The 20,220-nt window shown below is 49.8% G+C and overlaps 1 pseudogene; it reads left to right on the top strand.

The window, feature by feature from the left end:
- Positions 1-6,836: 6,836 nt before the first annotated feature.
- On the top strand, positions 6,837-19,737 carry LOC147690021 (nuclear receptor subfamily 0 group B member 2-like; annotated as a pseudogene).
- Positions 19,738-20,220: the final 483 nt, after the last annotated feature.

Genomic DNA, 20,220 nt, shown 5'->3' with positions numbered 1-20,220 from the left:
GCACCTAAAAGCAATCGAAGACAGAGGAACATCAGTTCAGTTATACACCCCAAAAAAAATCGAAAAACACAGAAAAATCAGCACAATCCCATGCCATCCATGATGTTTAAATTCAAGACACCCCACAGAAAGACTAGGCACATGCACCACTCACTACCCCTGGTGAAAAGGCCACAACAACAGCCCAAAAAAACGAAAATCACAGAAAAATCAGCACAATCCCAAGCCCTCCATGATGTTTAAATTCAAGACACCCCACAGAAAGACTAGGCCTATGCACCACTCACTACCCTTGGGCATAAAGGTTGAAAGCTAGGCAAACTGGTTGCAGACCTAAGAACACTGCCTGCATTCAAAAAGGCCCCCTGCCTCCCAGCACATGGCCAGGGCCTGCCTGTAGCAGCACTCAAAATGGCCCCCACCCACATGGCCTGTCCTCATGAACACCCCAAAAAATAGAAAAACACAGAAAAATGAGCACAATCCCATGCCATCCAAGCCCTCCATGATGTTTAAATTCAAGACACCCCACAGAAAGACTAGGCACATGCACCACTCACTACCCCTGGTGAAAAGGCCACAACAACAGCCCAAAAAAACGAAAATCACAGAAAAATCAGCACAATCCCAAGCCCTCCATGATGTTTAAATTCAAGACACCCCACAGAAAGACTAGGCACATGCACCACTCACTACCCCTGGTGAAAAGGCCACAACAACAGCCCAAAAAATCGAAAAACACAGAAAAATCAGCACAATCCCATGCCATCCGGGCCCTCCATGATGTTTAAATTCAAGACACCCCACAGAAAGACTAGGCACATGTACCACTCACTACCCCTGGTGAAAAGGCCACAACAACAGCCCAAAAAAACGAAAATCACAGAACAATCAGCACAATCCCAAGCCCTCCATGATGTTTAAATTCAAGACACCCCACAGAAAGACTAGGCCTATGCACCACTCACTACCCCTGGGCATAAAGGTTGAAAGCTAGGCAAAATGGTTGCAGACCTAAGAACACTGCCTGCATTCAAAATGGCCCCCTCCCTCCCAGCACATGGCCAGGGCCTGTAGCAGCACTCAAAATGGCCCCCACCCACATGGCCTGTCCCCATGAACACCCCAAAAAATCGAAAAACACAGAAAAATCAGCACAATCCCATGCCATCCAGGCCCTCTATGATGTTTAAATTCAAGACACCCCACAGAAATACTAGGCACATGCACCACTCACAACCCCTGGTGAAAAGGCCACAACAACAGCCCAAAAAAACGAAAATCACAGAAAAATCAGCACAATCCCAAGCACTCCATGATGTTTAAATTCAAGACACTCCACAGAAAGACTAGGCCTATGCACCACTCACTACCCCTGGGCATAAAGGTTGAAAGCTAGGCAAAATGGTTGCAGACCTAAGAACACTGCCTGCATTCAAAATGCCCCCCCTCCCTCCCAGCACATGGCCAGGGCCTGTAGCAGCACTCAAAATGGCCCCCACCCACATGGCCTGTCCCCATGAACACCCCAAAAAATCGAAAACCACAGAAAAATCAGCACAATCCCATGCCATCCAGACCCTCCATGATGTTTAAATTCAAGAGACCCCACAGAAAGACTAGGCACATGCACCACTCACTACCCCTGGTGAAAAGGCCACAACAACAGCCCAAAAAAACGAAAATCACAGAAAAATCAGCACAATCCCAAGCACTCCATGATGTTTAAATTCAAGACACTCCACAGAAAGACTAGGCCTATGCACCACTCACTACCCCTGGGCATAAAGGTTGAAAGCTAGGCAAAATGGTTGCAGACCTAAGAACACTGCCTGCATTCAAAATGCCCCCCTCCCTCCCAGCACATGGCCAGGGCCTGTAGCAGCACTCAAAATGGCCCCCACCCACATGGCCTGTCCCCATGAACACCCCAAAAAATCGAAAACCACAGAAAAATCAGCACAATCCCATGCCATCCAGACCCTCCATGATGTTTAAATTCAAGAGACCCCACAGAAAGACTAGGCACATGCACCACTCACTACCCCTGGTGAAAAGGCCACAACAACAGCCCAAAAAAACGAAAATCACAGAAAAATCAGCACAATCCCAAGCCCTCCATGATGTTTAAATTCAAGACACCCCACAGAAAGACTAGGCCTATGCACCACTCACTACCCCTGGGCATAAAGGTTGAAAGCTAGGCAAAATGGTTGCAGACCTAAAAACACTGCCTGCATTCAAAATGGCCCCCTCCCTCCCAGCACATGGCCAGGGCCTGTAGCAGCACTCAAAATGGCCCCCACCCACATGGCCTGTCCCCATGAACACCCCAAAAAATCGAAAAACACAGAAAAATCAGCACAGTCCCATGCCATCCAGGCTCTCCATGATGTTTAAATTCAAGACACCCCACAGAAATACTAGGCACATGCACCACTCACTACCCCTGGTGAAAAGGCCACAACAACAGCCCAAAAAAACGAAAATCACAGAAAAATCTGCACAATCCCAAGCCCTCCATGATGTTTAAATTCAAGACACTCCACAGAAAGACTAGGCCTATGCACCACTCACTACCCCTGGGCATAAAGGTTGAAAGCTAGGCAAAATGGTTGCAGACCTAAGAACACTGCCTGCATTCAAAATGCCCCCCTCCCTCCCAGCACATGGCCAGGGCCTGTAGCAGCACTCAAAATGGCCCCCACCCACATGGGCTGTCCCCATGAACACCCCAAAAAATCGAAAAACACAGAAAAATCAGCACAATCCCATGCCATCCAGACCCTCCATGATGTTTAAATTCAAGACACCCCACAGAAAGACTAGGCACATGCTCCACTCACTACCCCTGGTGAAAAGGCCACAACAACAGCCCAAAAAAATGAAAATCACAGAAAAATCAGCACAATCCCAAGCCATCCAGGCCCTCCTTGATGTTTTTATTAAAGAGGCCCCACAGAAAGACTCAGTCCACCCACCACTGAGTACCCCTGGGCAAAAGGCCCCAACAACAGCCCAAAAATCGAAAATTACAAAATTGCAGTTGCAGCAACTGTAATGCCCCAAACAAACTTACTTGTGAAATTTCTAATCCAAAAGTGATCCAAAGAAAGTCACAAAGGCCTCAAATCCAAATATCCAGCAGCATCCACAAAAAGTAATCCTTCCAGGTGAAGAATCCGAATGAAAGGGACCAGCACATGAAGAAAGCACTGGGAGGAGCCTGCTGGACAGGAACAGGAAGTTGGAGACTGTGGAGGACTTCCTTCCTCCCACCCCCCCCCCCCCCCAAAAATGGACTCCTTGCAAAAAAAAGTGCAGGCAAATGTCAACTTGAGGAGTTATTCTGATAAAAATCATCATTTTCAGAAGGTTTATGCTGCTTGCTGGTGGATTTCTTGTGCAGAATTGCAAATTTTGTATTTTCGCGAGTGCGAGATTGTTGCTGCCCGCCGCATGTACGGGTTCGCAATTGCGAACTCCCGCGATACGTGATCACGACGTACTCGCGTTGACAAACTCTCGCTGTGCAAGGTGGTGGGCGCGATGACGTAATCGCGGTCGCCAAACTCCCGCGGGATCTCGCAGCAAGATCCAAAATGGCGCAGCACTCGCAAAATATCGAGAAAAACAACTCGGCAAACGCTGAATGACGGTAAGTGAACGCCGCGCGCCGCAAAATTGTATCACCAAGAAAAAAAAATCCGCTGCGTGCGAATTTGTGGATTTTCGGTAAATTTGCGAGCGTTCGCGGATTGCAAATTTACCGAAAATACGCAAAATCCGCGAGCCGGAACGGATTTTCCGCCCATGCTTACTGCACTCCACTCTTCCCCAAACTACTCCACTCCACTCCAATCTATCCAACTCCACTGCACTCCAATCTACCCCACTCCATCCCAATATACCCCACTACACTCTACGCCAATCTACCTCGCTTTATTCTACCATAATCTACCTCACTCTACTCGACTAAAATCTACCCCACTCCAATCCACCTCAACCTACCCCACTCCAATCCACTTCAATCTCCCCCAAACTACCCCACTCCAAACTATCCCACTCACCTCCACTCTAATTTACTCCATTCCACTCAACTACATCCGACCCCACTCTTTTCCACTCCACTCCTCCCCACCCTACCCTACCCCACTCCACTCCAATCTACCCCACTCCAATCTATCCTATTGCAATCTGCCCCACTTCACTTCAATCTCCACTCCAATCTATCCAACTCTACTCCACTCCAATCTACCCCACTCCAATATGCCTCAATCTACCCCACTCCAATCCACCACAATCCAACCCACCACAATCTATCCCACTCCAATCCACCCCTATCTACCCCACTCCACCATTCTACTCCAATCAACCCCACTCCAATCTACCCAATATTACCCTACTCCACTACACTCAACCCCACTCCATTCCACACTACTCTACTCTACCCTACTCAACACTACTCCAATCTCCCCCACCCACTCTACTTCACTCATCTCCAATCTATCTCACTCGAATCTACCACATTCCACTCAAATATACCCCACCCCACCCCAATCTACTCTACCCAAATCCAATCTACTACACCCCAGACCAATCCAACCCGTCCCAATCTATGCCTCACCACACTCTAACCCATCCCACTCTACCCCACTCCACTCCAATCTACCCCACTCCACTCAAATCTACCCCACTCAAATCTACCCCACTCCAACCTACCCCGGCTATCCCACTCCACTCTACCCCACTCCACTCCAGTATACCCCACCCTACACCACTCAATTCCAATCGATCCTACTCTAATCCACCCAATCTACCCCACTCCAAACTGCTCCACTCCAATCTACACCACTTCACTCCAATCCACAGCACCGCACTCCTCTCAAATCCACTCCACCCCACTCAAATCTACCCCACTCCAATCCACCCCAATATACCACACTCCGCTCAACTCTACCCCAGTCTACCTCACTCCACTTTACTCCAGTCTACCCTACTCCATTCTATACCAATTCACCCCATTCTACCTAACTCCACCCCAATCTACCCCAATCTACTCCAGTCTACTCCACGCCACTTTAGTCTATCCCAATCCACTCCACTCTAACCCACCCAATCCACTTCAACCTACCAAAATCCATCCCACTCCACTGTTCCCCAGTCTACCCCACTCCACTCCAATCTACCCAAATTAAACCCACCCTACTCTACCCCAATCCATACCAATCTACCCCACTGCACTCCAATCTACCCCACTCCATTCCAATCTACCCCACTCCATTCCAGTCTACCCCAATCCACACCATGGCAATCTACCCCACTCCAATTTACCACATTAATCTACCCTACTCCCCACTCCAATCTACCCACTCCACCCCACCCAACTACAATCTACCCAAATCTACTCTAATCTACCCTATTCTACTCCCCTCCAATTTACCCCACTACAGTCTACTCCAACCTACCACACTCAACTTTAATCTACCCCACTCAACTCCACTCCAATGCACTCTACTCCAATTTACCTCACTATGGGCCAGATGTAGCAAAATCAGAAATACCGACTCTTAATTTCCGAATTTTACCGATTCGGTAATTAAGAGTAGGTATTTCTAATGTAGGTACCAATTCGGTAAATTTTACCGAATCGGTAAAAATCGATATTTACCGATTCGGTAAATACCGAATCAGTATTTGCTATTGAATCCTATGGGCCTTGAAGCCCATAGGATTCAATATAAAATACCGATTCGGTATTTACCGAATCGGTAAATACCGAATTTTGCAAGGGTGCAGGGGGTGTCACTTTGACAACCTCTGGCACCCCTGTTTTAGGCTTGTGTGCCATGTGGCACACACACGTGCCCTAAGGGCATGTATGTGTGCCACATGGCACAGGTGTACATGCACAGATGTGCATGTACACCTGAATCGGTATTTTACCATGCAATTGTATTGCATGGTAAAATACCGATTTTCAAAGCCCTGTGTCAATGTTAAAATTGGCACCTACATACCAAACATGCATTTTCGGTAATTTTACCGACCGGTATATTTACCGATTCGGTAAAATATTTTACCGAATCGGTAACATTACCGAATCGGTAAAATTACCGAAAATGCATGTTTTTTATCCCCCTACATCTCCATGGCCATTTACCGGTCAGTAAGGGCCGAATTCGGCCGTTACCGGCCGGTAAATGGCCAAAATCTCCCGCCTACATCTGGCCCTATATTCCATTCCAATCTAACTCACTCTACTCTACTCCAGACTACGCCACTCTACCACAATCTACCCACTGCAATCTACCCAATTCTACCCTACTCTACCCCACTCCACTCTATCCCAATCTACTCCACTCACCTCTACCCCACCCCATTCTACCCCAATCCACCTTACTCCAATCTACCTCACTCAAATCTACCCCACTTCACTACACCCCACTACATTTAGCCATGCAGAACAGCAGCCACACCGGTGTACACCATGGATACAACAAAGTATCTATTCCTGTATATTTTTTGGAATATGAAAATTATAAAACGAGAAGCAAAACAAGATTTGGATGGATAGGCCTCACCCACTCTTTATGGCAAACGTCATCATCCGCCAGTGAGACCCACCATGTTAAGATGGTGCTAACATGGTGGTCTGGACCTCATTGCAAGAGAGATCAGAACAGGGGTGTTGCTCCCCTGTTCATTTTGTTGTCCCGGGTGGCCCCATCAGACCCGGGGATGGTGGAGGTTCGTGCTGCTAACAACTCCATGGACGCCCGGAGCCAGCAAGCCACAACGAGGGTTCCGATGCCTCAGGGAGCTCGAGAAGTGACATGGCTTGCGATGGGAGGCATTCAAATGTTGGAAAATATCGGTGCGCAGCCGCTCCTCCCAACAGTATCTTGCTGGGAATCCTCAGCGCAGAGAAAAGGTCAGAAAGAAGAGGGCGACCTCCTCCTATCCGCTACCACTAGCAACAACACAGATCTCTGAGGGAGGGCTGCCCCTGCCATGAGAACCGCCAAGTGGGCCGTATGGTGTCGGCCCTGGAGCTCACCTGCAACAGGGCCTCGGAAGTGCTCCTGAAGACTGCGGCCTTCATTTAAAAAAGCCCTCTTTTTACCTGCTGCCAGCCTGCCACTTGGGGAGACGGCTCTGCGTGAAACAGTGCTGGGCCCCTCTATTTGTTCTGGCTCAGGTGAAGGTGGATTTTCACACAACATACATTTCAGCACCAATAGGGGCCGATATTGCTCGTGAGTTGTGGGAGGGGGTGGGCGTGAGGGGTTGTGGGGGGGGACTTCACTGGGGAATCGTGGGGGCAATAAAAAACGCCTGGTCCCATGTCTACTCGGCTCCTACTCTCCTGCCTCCAACAGGAAATAGGCAGCAAGGCTCCCTACCCTAGCCAATCACAATGCTGCAAGCAGCATTGTGATTGGTCGGGACGCTGCCCAGCCAGGGACTAATGGAAGGGCGGAGTGCGCATGACTAGTTTGGCCAACTAAACAGGCTTTTTTAGCACTCAGGAGTGGGAAAACTCCTCCTCTCCTGTCCTGCTCAAAGAGCAGGGCAGCCCCACCCACCCGCAATGCGCAAAGCAAACAGAAAATGGTGATAAAGTTTAGTTATTACCATTTTATGATTTGGTTTTCTTGCACAGAGAGAAAGCAATGGGCTGACGCATCTCCGCCCTAGTGGAGGAGCCGCCCCTGTATCATCACCCAGTTTGCTGAAACAGATCCCTTTGAACCAATCTGATACTGAGGATGAAATGCGGAGGCTTTACCCTCTTGGCGCATCGTTCAGAAGAAGAAGAGTTTCATGTGCAAGGTTTGGAGCTTGGACAGCACCCGCCGCAAGGTTAAAAATGCATGTTTAACATTTACATGCACAAAGGGGCAGGCACCGCACGGTGCCTGCCGCTTTGTGCATGTAAATGCTGGGGGGTACCATAGGTACCCCCCATGTCCACCCCCACCCCCCGAAACCCTGGGGGCCCGCAACGGGCCCCCAAACACCAAAGACCACATGCTTTTCCACGGCGGAACCCACCGTGGAAAAGCATGTTTCTGCATGAATCCTAATATGGCTGGCGGTGTCTGATAGACACCGCCACCATATTAGACCTTTTCCACCGCGGGACCGAGGCGGAAAAGCGGCGGATGGTCTTCACATCCGCAGATGACCCCCCCTGCCATCCTTATCTGGCGGGGGCTCTTTGCAATCACCGCAGCGGTGAATCCGCATCCTCCGGGCCGGCGGTGGCTTCCGCCGGCCCGGAGGATGCGAATTCATCGCAATCCTAATCGGCCCCTAAGTTTGTGATTTGCACTTTAAATATGTTCAGTACCACACAAGAACGTGAATCCGCAAATAGATGATGGACTGCATTATTCTCTTGCACAAATACAAGGAGAAGGTCAGTCTGGTGGTATGACAAAAAAAAACAATTGCTCAAAGGAAACCGTTCACCAGATGTTGATAGCTTGCAGTGCTTGCAGATTGCAAGGAGGTACCGACGGACAGAGCGGGGCCTCTATCACCGAGCAGTTGCCGGTTGAGGTGGGGCTTACTCCCACAGAAAGCTGGGAATGAAGATAATGTTCTTATCTACACACATGGGAATTATGTCGGGTGGGGTGGTAATAAACCACTGATCTATTCAATTTTTCACATGCAAATTATCATGTACAACGCATCTTATTGATTGCTTTCCTTGCAGTAGCATTCAACAACTACTAGGTCCTGAAGAAAGCCGGGCTAGTCAGCCATACGGCTGAAACATGTCGACCTCACTATTCGCTAGGAGATAGTAAATTTGTTCCATACTATCAGGCGATCTATTTTATCCTATGGCATTTGGACAATGCTCAATAAACTTATTTTTTGTCCTCATAGTCATTTTTAACTGCACCTGTTTATCACTCGCACTGCACTCCATCAGTTGTCTCATATCTTGAACAACTACTGTGGCTGAGTTTACTGAGAGTATTAGGTCAGGTATCTATTTATGTTAGCCTTGGAGCATCATTTGGCTACATTTGACCCTCCTCTCACAGTCTTCCAAATGACGAAGTTCCGCCAAATGGGTGGGCTGATGGAGACTTCTCTTTAGCCAAGTATTGGGCAAGCTATATACATCTGGTGAACGGTTTCCTTTGAGCAATTGTTTTTTTTTTTGTCATACCATCAGACTGACCTTCTCCTTGTATTTGTGCAAGTCTTTGATCAGGGGTACGGAGTAAAGTTGGTCTATAAATACTGTCCCCTAGACCCTCTCACACATATATTTTTCTATGCATTATTCTCTACCACACCGAAAACCCCTTTACATTTACCACATCGATCACCATTTAAATTGTTGTCAAAATGTCCTAGACTTGGCCCATCAAATGTAATGTGATGACTTAAGGTCTTGTAAAGTGGAACAAGTACGAGAAAACATAAATATGGAAAGAGCATCAATAAACACAAAAATGCTAACAAAACAAAGGCGTTTTCTATGCCCTCCTAAATGCCACTTTCAATTGCATTACTTAGGTTTTCTCTTGCTCCAGGATTGGTCTCTTTGGCTCGTGTCTCCCTTCTCCCCAACATATATTTCTCGACAATATAAGTAACATATATCACATATTATTGTCAATCTCATACGCATTTCAATCAACTTTGAAAGGATATGTGTCTGAATTATTCCTTATGCTGTAGCCAACTAGGATTCGCTGTGTGTGGTCATCCGTTGATATTGATTTGTGCTGCTGCTGGTGCATTAACTCTCAGGCATATATTACTGGATTTGGATCTGAAATAGGTTAGACAGAGCTTTCTGCAGTCAGTGGTGGGCTAACACACTTACTACAGATAGCACATTAACCTTTTCACCTGCTCTGAAAACTGGTAACTTTCACCCAATTTGGTTGGGTGACCATTAAAGAGCTTCTCTGCAGCAGGAAACGTGTCCAGATTACCAATATGTTTTCGATGACCAGGCATGTTAGAAGCTGCTCGCCAAACTGTTTTAAAGAGGAGGTGAAACACAGCACTATTTTAGATGTCTGAGAGGTGTGTGTGATTTTCATGACTGGGCCAGCTGGGTCTTCTTTCTGCAGGGTCGTGCTGGATTCTCAATAGCCAGTAGCTCTTAAAATTTCAAAGTGCAGTTGCAGATATACTTGTATTAACATCCAATTAGATCAATAAGTATTATAGCCAGATAAATGCTACAAGTTTTTACAATCTCTGTCCACTGTTGTTGGCACTGTGAATTGTGATAAACTATTGCTGTATGCACCCATCTTACCATACATATCGCCATCTACTCAACTGCCCATCAATAATCTCAATCTTCCATTAGGGATTAATCTGTGAATCTACCTCTTCCATCATCCTGTCCACCCATTTACTCATCAATCCATATGTCACCTTTCCATTCACCAAGTTATCCATCCTTTAACAACACCATCTTTTCTACTATCTAATTCAACCATCCATCCATCCACCCCTTCTTTCCTGAATCGTCTATTTGCCCCACAGCCTAATCCATCCATAACACACACATCCATTAATTCACCCATCAGCACATTTCTCATTCATCATCCATCCTCCTCAAACACATTCATCCACTCACCCATCCATCCACATCACCAGTCTTCCATACATACCTACGTACCTTCATGCATGTATCCACCAATCCACCCTTCCATAACTTTTTTTTATTATTACTAATTTATTTTATTTGATTATACAGCAAATGAGAAACATGCTACACTTCTGCAAGTCATACAATACGTAAGACGTATTACAAAGTAAACGTTCTTGACATGAATATATGTGTCAGCAAAAACGCAATGTAACCCTGTTAGACCTGTCTGGCTTTTTGGCGAAGTCCCTCCTAATTTTTATTTATTTTGTCCCCTTTTCGCCCCTCAAACCCTTATTAATTTTTGTGTCTACTGACTTTTTGTAGGTGTTGGCCAGGGGGATAGGTGTTCCCTCTCCCCCCTCATAAACTTTTACCTCAGGCCCAGAGGCCTGTTCTGACAGGAAAGTGGGCACCACCTAAAATGGTGGCCACCAACTGCCCCAACTGTCACCAACAGAACTTGGCCATAGCCTAACATAGGGCATTCCAGAACCTTCTGGTCCATTCTGGACCACTGAAGGGCAGCCTATATAAGGCGGAATGCGGGGCAGCCATTTTGTCTACCTGTGGAAGTCAGCTGGAGGACAGGTGGTAGCTGAGGGTGGGAAGAGGTTGGACTCAGGGTTGACCTCCTGAACTGGGAGGCTGCTTTACTGGTTTAACCCACTATTCCCCTGTTGGTTACTTGTCCTGGCCCCGCTGTGGGAAGTTGCTGGAGACCCTGGGCGCCTAGCTTGCCCCCCTTTCTAACTAATAGTGGGGAAGCCCATAGGAGAAGGAGACTGCAGCGCTGCGGAGCGCAGTCCTCTGCCCAGAGACTGGTAATTGAGTTGGACTGTCCCCTGGTCCCTGATTCCCTGGAGCGTCACCTCTCACCTGCTGTGGTGGAGCGCCACTGAGGAGAGCAGAAGCCAGGAGAAAACGGGCTGTTCCGCCCTTCTGAAGCCCCAAGTTGGTACTGGACGAGCGGCGCCGTTGTGGAGCCGAGTTTGTGTGCCCTGTGGTGAGAAGCAGACCGGGAAAAGCCCTTGTCAAGTGCCCAGTGGAAGAGCAGCGTCAGACAATCAGCGCGGTCTCAGGAGGTGAGACACTTCTCTTTCGCGCATGCCCAGTGGCGCTGTCAGGCTCCGTGAGGCGGAGTTGGATTAGTGCAGGCGGGAGTGAGGGAAGCGTCGCGCATGTCTGGAGGATCAGCGCGACCCCTTCCAGAGCGAGGAGAGCGTCGCGCATGACTGGAGGAGCAGCGCGACCCCTTCCAGTGTGAGGAGAGACGCTGAGAGTCCCTCGGCGGTTACTACACAGAGGAGTTTCTCTCCCCCCGGCTCGAGCGCCCTGCGGTGAAGTGAGCGCGAGCGGGTAGGGAGATCTCTGAAACCCCCATCGGCCACCTTTCTGAAATCAGCCTGAAACCCCCATCGGCCCCCTTCCTTCTGAAGAGTATTAGCGGGAGCGGAGCAGTGCGACCCCTTCCCAGCGCCTGTGTAACCCTGTGTGGCCGGGCTGGTGAGGAGGCGGCGCTGAAAGAAAAGAGACCATCAGCGGTGAGCTCCAGCTTCCAACGCTGCATCACAAGTAAGGTGGGGGATCTGGGTTAGTCGAGACTGGACCACAAGAAAGGAAGGTCCTACAACTAAAATTACTGTGAACAAGTCTCTAGTGTGAGTTCAGGGACAGGTTTAACGATACTGTGGTCTTGAGACTGGAGGGAAAACTCCCAAAGTACTTAACCTGTACAAGAAAGCCTCTCTGGTTACTGAGGCAAGATAAAATTGCCAGATTGATGAACTGAGTAATATTGCCGGTTATGATGTTTGTTTTTATTACAGAGGGGGACAAGTGAAGAAACTAGATAACAGTAGTGATAGAAGCCAAAGTTAATTAAGGTTGCTGTCTGATGCCATATTCTTTTGACCATAGCTCTTGAAGCAGGTTCACATTCCTGAAGGTGGCACTACTGATGTTCATGATATCCAAATGTAATGAAAGTTACTGCTGATTAATTTATTATTAATTCAATAATATCTTCTTGTGCTTATATTGTATGATAGTTTTCTCTCCCAAAACTCTAGTGGATTGCTCTTTACTTGATTTATTGTAAAGTACTGAACTGTAAAGGCTAAACGTATAAGAGAACAGAGTATATTATTTTTATAAAACAGTACTTATTTTCATATAATTTTGGTGTAGTGTTTTCTTTTTGAGTGCTATTGCGTGGAATTACTTTTGGGTGGTCTGCAACCTTTACACTGTGCCTCTGTATGTTAGTCTTGCCCTAGGCCAGGCTACCTAATTCCAACATATTGGTGCCTAGCGGTGGGATTGCGGACTTGGTTGCAGCTACTTACTAGTAATTTGACGTAATACACCCAACCTACACCAGGAGTTTTCTCCTAGCGGCCCTCCCAATTAGTCTTTTTGTTTTTTCTAAATTTATTCCTGGTGGTGGGTGGAGTTGGCTTAAGGTTGCCTTTGCCACTCTGAAATTTCTGGTGTGTACCTAGGTTTGCCAGACTCACAATGGAGTTCGCTGTGGAAAACCTAGAGGTCTATTCCGTGACACAGTTGAAAATGTTCTGCCAACAAATGGGGGTGTTTTTCAAACATGGTGCCAGGAAGGGGGAGCTCCAGACTAGCCTTAGGGCCTGGGTGGAGGCACACCAAGGGACGAAGGAGGAGGATGAAGAGGTCGACCAGGACACGGTGGGGGAGGTAGAAGAGTTGTTCCGCCATGAGGGGGAAAACTTACTCACCGGACCAGTGTCCTATTCCAGAAAGGGCAGTAGCATCTCTGGGAGAAGCCTAACGGAAGCCGAGCTCACCGATAGGAGGGAGAAAAGACAGTTAAGGTGGGAGTTGGCTAAGTTGGAGCAGGAGAAAGAGGAGAGGAGGATGGTCCACGAGTTTAGACTGAAGGAACTGGAGCTCCAAAGTCTGCGACGGGGGTCCTCTCCTGATAGGAATGGTGGCAGCGAACCAAAGGAGTCAGCCAGGGAGACCAAACCCTATATCCCCAAGGACCTGATAGCGAGCTTCAGTTAGGGGGACGATGTAGCTAAGTGGCTGGCCGCTTATGAGGTTTCTCTGAAGGTCCATGGAGTGCAGGAGAAGCACTGGGGGGGTAGTTTGTACAAGTACATGCCTCCTGCTGGTCGGGACACCTTGCTGGCCCTGGATCCAGAGGAACAGACAAACTACCCCACCATGAAGCTGGCGTTGTTGAGGAAGTTCGGGCTCACACCAGAAAGGTACCGACAGAAGTTCAGGGGGAGCCACAAGATGAGCACTCAGAACTGGGTGGACTTCCTTGATTACGCCAGAAAGGCCTTAGAGGGTTGGGTCAAGGGCAGTGAGGTAAAAGATTATGAGGGGCTGTACGATCTGTTTTTGAGAGAACACCTCCTCGAGAAATGTTTTCCCGAGCTGCGCCAACACCTGGTAGACAGCAAGCTGACCAATCCCCGGAAGCTTGCAGAGGAGGCGGACATCTGGACAAGTACCCGGGTGTCCTCCAAGGGGACTGGAGGGGAATCTCAAAAAGCCGGACAGGGCGCCCCCCAGAAGAAGGAGGGAGGGGAGAAAAAGAAAGAGTTCTCTAAAGGTCCCCAAAATAACTTCCAAGGGAAGGGAGCAGGTTTCACCCCTAGGGCAAACCCGCCCCGGAACCCTAATCCTGGCCAAAGCCAGCAGCCCAGGGTTCTCCACTGTTTTGAATGTGGTGGCGTTGGACATTATAAGGGAGATGTCAGATGCCCAAAGAGACCACCCCCTCCCACCGGAGGAAAGTCACCGGGAGTAGCTAGTGTAGCGCTCGGGGAGGAGTTGCCCTTAGATAAGGGGGGTGAGTGGGCGGGTGTCACCTTAGTGTCCCTGGGAGAGCGGGAGATGGTGCCAAAGATCCAGGTGCCCCCAAATACTACAAAGTATGGGCAATGGGTTACCATCAATGGCCAGAGAGGGGAGGCTCTGAGGGATACAGGAGATAGTATGACTATGGTGAGAAGTCAGCTGGTGTCCCCAGAGCAGGTTGTTCCTAATGTACTCCACCCCGCCGCGATGGCTGACGGCAGAATGGGCCACTATCCAGTGGCTGAGGTTCCCTTTGAGTGGGAGGGGGTTGCAGGTTCACTTCGAGTTGCCGTAAGCCCTGCCGTGCCAGTCGATTGTCTGTTGGGGAATGACATGGAACACAACACTTGGAGAGAGGTGGAATACCGGACGCATTCTGCGATGCTGGGTACACCTGACTGGGCCTGTGTCAGCACACGGTCTGCGACTGCCCGGAGAGGGAGTTCGCCTGGGTTGGAGCCTGGAACAATGGCCCAACCCCCTGCTAAGAAGGGACAGACCCGGAGACAGAGAAAGCCTGCTCCGGCTTCCACACCCCATGAGACAGATCGGCCACCTGCGGTGGTGGACCAGGAGTCCGTGGAGGGGGAAGTAGACTCTCTGGAGGATTTACCCATCCCTGCGGAGTGGCATGTGGAGGGAGGTCCTACCAGAGAGGAATTCTGTAAGGGGCAGAGGGAGTGCCCCACCCTTGAGGGACTGAGGCGACAGGCTGAAGCCCAAGCAGCAGGTGATGTTACGGGACATTACCATATTTACTGGGAGGATGGACTCCTCTACAGTGAACCCAAGGTACCCTCGCCTGGTTCATCGAGGGCCTTGGTAGTCCCGCAACAGTACCGAGCCTTTCTTTTGGAATTGGCTCATGCCATACCCCTGGCAGGACACTTAGGTCAGGATAAGACCTTTGCACGGCTTGTCCTCCACTTTTACTGGCCTCAGATGAAAGTGGCGTCCAACACATACTGTAGGACATGTGTAACCTGCCAGGCCAGTGGGAAAACAGGGGCGAAGCTAAAAGCTCCCCTGGAACCACTTCCAGTCGTTAGCACCCCCTTTGAGAGGGTGGGCATCGACATTGTAGGGCCTTTGGATCCACCAACAGCAGCTGGTCACAGGTTTATCCTGGTACTGGTGGATCATGCCACACGGTACCCAGAGGCCATACCTCTGAGGACAGTCACTGCACCTGTAGTGGCAAGAGCCCTAATGGGAATCTTTACCCGAGTGGGATTTCCCAAGGAAGTTGTGTCTGACAGGGGGACCAACTTCCTGTCAGCTTACATGCGGGCAATGTGGAAGGAGTGTGGAGTGACCTACCGGTTCACCACTCCTTATCACCCCCAGTCGAATGGATTGGTTGAGAGGTTTAATAAGACCTTGAAGGGCATGATCAGAAGTCTGCCCGAGAGCCTGCGGAGGAAATGGGATGTCCTCCTACCCTGTTTACTCTTTTCCTACAGGGAAGTGCCCCAGAAGGGAGTGGGCTTCAGCCCCTTTGAGCTTCTGTATGGGCACCCTGTACGCGGTCCTCTCAGCCTGGTGAAGGATGGTTGGGAGAAATCTCCCAGGAAACCCCCCCAGGATGTGGTGAGCTACATGCTGGCCTTCAGGAGCCAAATGGCGAAGTTGTGGAAGCAAGCTTCTGACAACTTGGAGGCCAGCCAGGCAGTCATGAAGGAGTGGTACGACCACAATGCTCACCAGGTGGAACTGGAGCCTGGACAGAAAGTGTGGGTGATGGAGCCTGGAGAGCTTAGCGCCCTCCAGGATCGCTGGACAGGCCCCTTTGAGGTGTTGGAAAAGAAGGGTAAGGCCACATACCTGGTGGACCTTAAGACCCCTCGACAGCCCCTACGGGTGCTGCATGCCAACCGACTCAAGCCCCACCATGAGAGGCCCGAAGTCATGCTGATGATGGTGACTGACGGGGAAGAGGAAGCGGAAAGCGAACCTCTCCCAGATCTCTTTTCGTCCCAAGAGAAGGATGGGTCAGTGGAGGGAGTGATTCTCTCTCCCACTCTCACTCCTGAGCAACGGGAGGACTGCCGCCAGATACTGGAGCAGTACTCTTCATTGTTCTCCCTTGTCCCGGGAAGGACCCACCTGTGTACCCATGATGTGGACACAGGAGACAGCCCACCAGTGAAGTCCAAGACCTACCGGCTGTCTGACAAGGTGAAGGCTAGCATCCATGGAGAAGTTGCCAAGATGCTAGAGCTGGGAGTAATTGAACCTTCCAACAGCCCTTGGTCCAGTCCGGTGGTGCTCGTGCCAAAAGCCGCACCCCCAGGCACCACACCTGAACTGAGGTTCTGTGTGGATTACCGAGGACTGAATTCAGTGACAAGGACTGATGCTCATCCGATCCCTAGGGCGGATGAATTGATTGACCGGCTAGGAGCTGCCCAATATCTGAGTACCTTTGACCTCACTTCAGGGTACTGGCAGATCTCCTTGACAGATGGAGCAAGGGAAAGGTCAGCCTTCTCCACGCCTGAGGGACACTACCAGTTCTGTGTGATGCCCTTTGGGCTCAAGAACGCCCCTGCCACATTTCAGCGGCTGGTGAACCAGGTCCTCTCTGGAATGGAGAGTTTCTCTGCTGCTTACTTGGATGACATTGCTGTCTTCAGTAGCAGTTGGGAGGACCATCTGCAGCATTTGCAGGCCGTTCTCCAGGCCCTGAGACAAGCTGGATTGACCATCAAAGCCAGCAAATGCCAGATTGGGCAGGGGTCGGTTGTGTACCTTGGACACTTGGTGGGTAGGGGGACTGTGCAGCCCCTGCAGGCGAAGATTGAGGCAATCATGGCCTGGGAACCCCCCAAGACACAGACTGAGGTCCGAGCTTTCCTGGGCCTCACAGGATACTACCGTCGCTTTGTGAAGGGGTATGGCACTATTGTAGCGCCCCTCACAGAGCTCACCTCCAAGAAACAACCTCGACGGGTAGTTTGGACAAAGGCTTGTCAGCAAGCCTTTGAAAAGTTGAAACAGGCAATGTGTGTGGCACCGGTCCTGAGGGCCCCAGACTTCTCCAAGGAGTTCATTGTCCAAACAGATGCATCAGAACATGGCATTGGGGCAGTGTTATCGCAACTGAATGAAGAGGGCCTGGATCAACCCGTAGTCTTCTTATCCAGGAGACTGCTTCCCCGGGAACAGAAGTGGAGTGCCATTGAGAGGGAAGCTTTTGCGGTGGTGTGGGCTCTGAAGAAGCTGCGGCCATACCTCTTTGGCTCGCACTTCCTGGTTCAGACTGACCACCGACCCCTTCGTTGGCTGATGCAGATGAAGGGGGAAAATCCCAAGTTGTTGAGGTGGTCCATCTCCCTACAGGGAATGGACTTCCGGGTGGAACATCGGCCTGGAGTGGACCACGCCAATGCAGACGGTCTCTCCAGGTATTTCCGCCTTAGTGATGAGGACTCCCAAGGGGTTGGGTAGTTCTCCCCACTTTCAGCTGGGGGGGACGCGTGTTAGACCTGTCTGGCTTTTTGGCGAAGTCCCTCCTAATTTTTATTTATTTTGTCCCCTTTTCGCCCCTCAAACCCTTATTAACTTTTGTGTCTACTGACTTTTTGTAGGTGTTGGCCAGGGGGATAGGTGTTCCCTCTCCCCCCTCATAAACTTTTACCTCAGGCCCAGAGGCCTGTTCTGACAGGAAAGTTGGCACCACCTAAAATGGTGGCCACCAACTGCCCCAACTGTCACCAACAGAACTTGGCCATAGCCTAACATAGGGCATTCCAGAACCTTCTGGTCCATTCTGGACCACTGAAGGGCAGCCTATATAAGGCGGAATGCGGGGCAGCCATTTTGTCTACCTGTGGAAGTCAGCTGGAGGACAGGTGGTAGCTGAGGGTGGGAAGAGGTTGGACTCAGGGTTGACCTCCTGAACTGGGAGGCTGCTTTACTGGTTTAACCCACTATTCCCCTGTTGGTTACTTGTCCTGGCCCCGCTGTGGGAAGTTGCTGGAGACCCTGGGCGCCTAGCTTGCCCCCCTTTCTAACTAATAGTGGGGAAGCCCATAGGAGAAGGAGACTGCAGCGCTGCGGAGCGCAGTCCTCTGCCCAGAGACTGGTAATTGAGTTGGACTGTCCCCTGGTCCCTGATTCCCTGGAGCGTCACCTCTCACCTGCTGTGGTGGAGCGCCACTGAGGAGAGCAGAAGCCAGGAGAAAACGGGCTGTTCCGCCCTTCTGAACCCCCAAGTTGGTACTGGACGAGCGGCGCCATTGTGGAGCCGAGTTTGTGTGCCCTGTGGTGAGAAGCAGACCGGGAAAAGCCCTTGTCAAGTGCCCAGTGGAAGAGCAGCGTCAGACAATCAGCGCGGTCTCAGGAGGTGAGACACTTCTCTTTCGCGCATGCCCAGTGGCGCTGTCAGGCTCCGTGAGGCGGAGTTGGATTAGTGCAGGCGGGAGTGAGGGAAGCGTCGCGCATGTCTGGAGGATCAGCGCTACCCCTTCCAGAGCGAGGAGAGCGTCGCGCATGACTGGAGGAGCAGCGCGACCCCTTCCAGTGTGAGGAGAGACGCTGAGAGTCCCTCGGCGGTTACTACACAGAGGAGTTTCTCTCCCCCCGGCTCGAGCGCCCTGCGGTGAAGTGAGCGCGAGCGGGTAGGGAGATCTCTGAAACCCCCATCGGCCACCTTTCTGAAATCAGCCTGAAACCCCCATCGGCCCCCTTCCTTCTGAAGAGTATTAGCGGGAGCGGAGCAGTGCGACCCCTTCCCAGCGCCTGTGTAACCCTGTGTGGCCGGGCTGGTGAGGAGGCGGCGCTGAAAGAAAAGAGACCATCAGCGGTGAGCTCCAGCTTCCAACGCTGCATCACAAGTAAGGTGGGGGATCTGGGTTAGTCGAGACTGGACCACAAGAAAGGAAGGTCCTACAACTAAAATTACTGTGAACAAGTCTCTAGTGTGAGTTCAGGGACAGGTTTAACGATACTGTGGTCTTGAGACTGGAGGGAAAACTCCCAAAGTACTTAACCTGTACAAGAAAGCCTCTCTGGTTACTGAGGCAAGATAAAATTGCCAGATTGATGAACTGAGTAATATTGCCGGTTATGATGTTTGTTTTTATTACAGAGGGGGACAAGTGAAGAAACTAGATAACAGTAGTGATAGAAGCCAAAGTTAATTAAGGTTGCTGTCTGATGCCATATTCTTTTGACCATAGCTCTTGAAGCAGGTTCACATTCCTGAAGGTGGCACTACTGATGTTCATGATATCCAAATGTAATGAAAGTTACTGCTGATTAATTTATTATTAATTCAATAATATCTTCTTGTGCTTATATTGTATGATAGTTTTCTCTCCCAAAACTCTAGTGGATTGCTCTTTACTTGATTTATTGTAAAGTACTGAACTGTAAAGGCTAAACGTATAAGAGAACAGAGTATATTATTTTTATAAAACAGTACTTATTTTCATATAATTTTGGTGTAGTGTTTTCTTTTTGAGTGCTATTGCGTGGAATTACTTTTGGGTGGTCTGCAACCTTTACACTGTGCCTCTGTATGTTAGTCTTGCCCTAGGCCAGGCTACCTAATTCCAACAAACCCTTTTCTTTTCTTTTCCCTAAACCTGATAACATTTATCCTACATTGCCCCCGTGCCAGGGATTGTGTCCTAGGTCAAAGGGTCCCTTCCACCTAGGAATATTTGGTATAGCCCCCAGACTTTTTGGGGGGATTTTTTTGGGGGGAATAGCTCCCTATACAA

The sequence above is a fragment of the Lissotriton vulgaris genome, chromosome 9, assembly GCF_964263255.1.
Source record: "Lissotriton vulgaris chromosome 9, aLisVul1.2, whole genome shotgun sequence".
Lineage (NCBI taxonomy): Eukaryota > Metazoa > Chordata > Amphibia > Caudata > Salamandridae > Lissotriton > Lissotriton vulgaris.
This window is presented reverse-complemented; position numbering and strand designations above follow the sequence as displayed.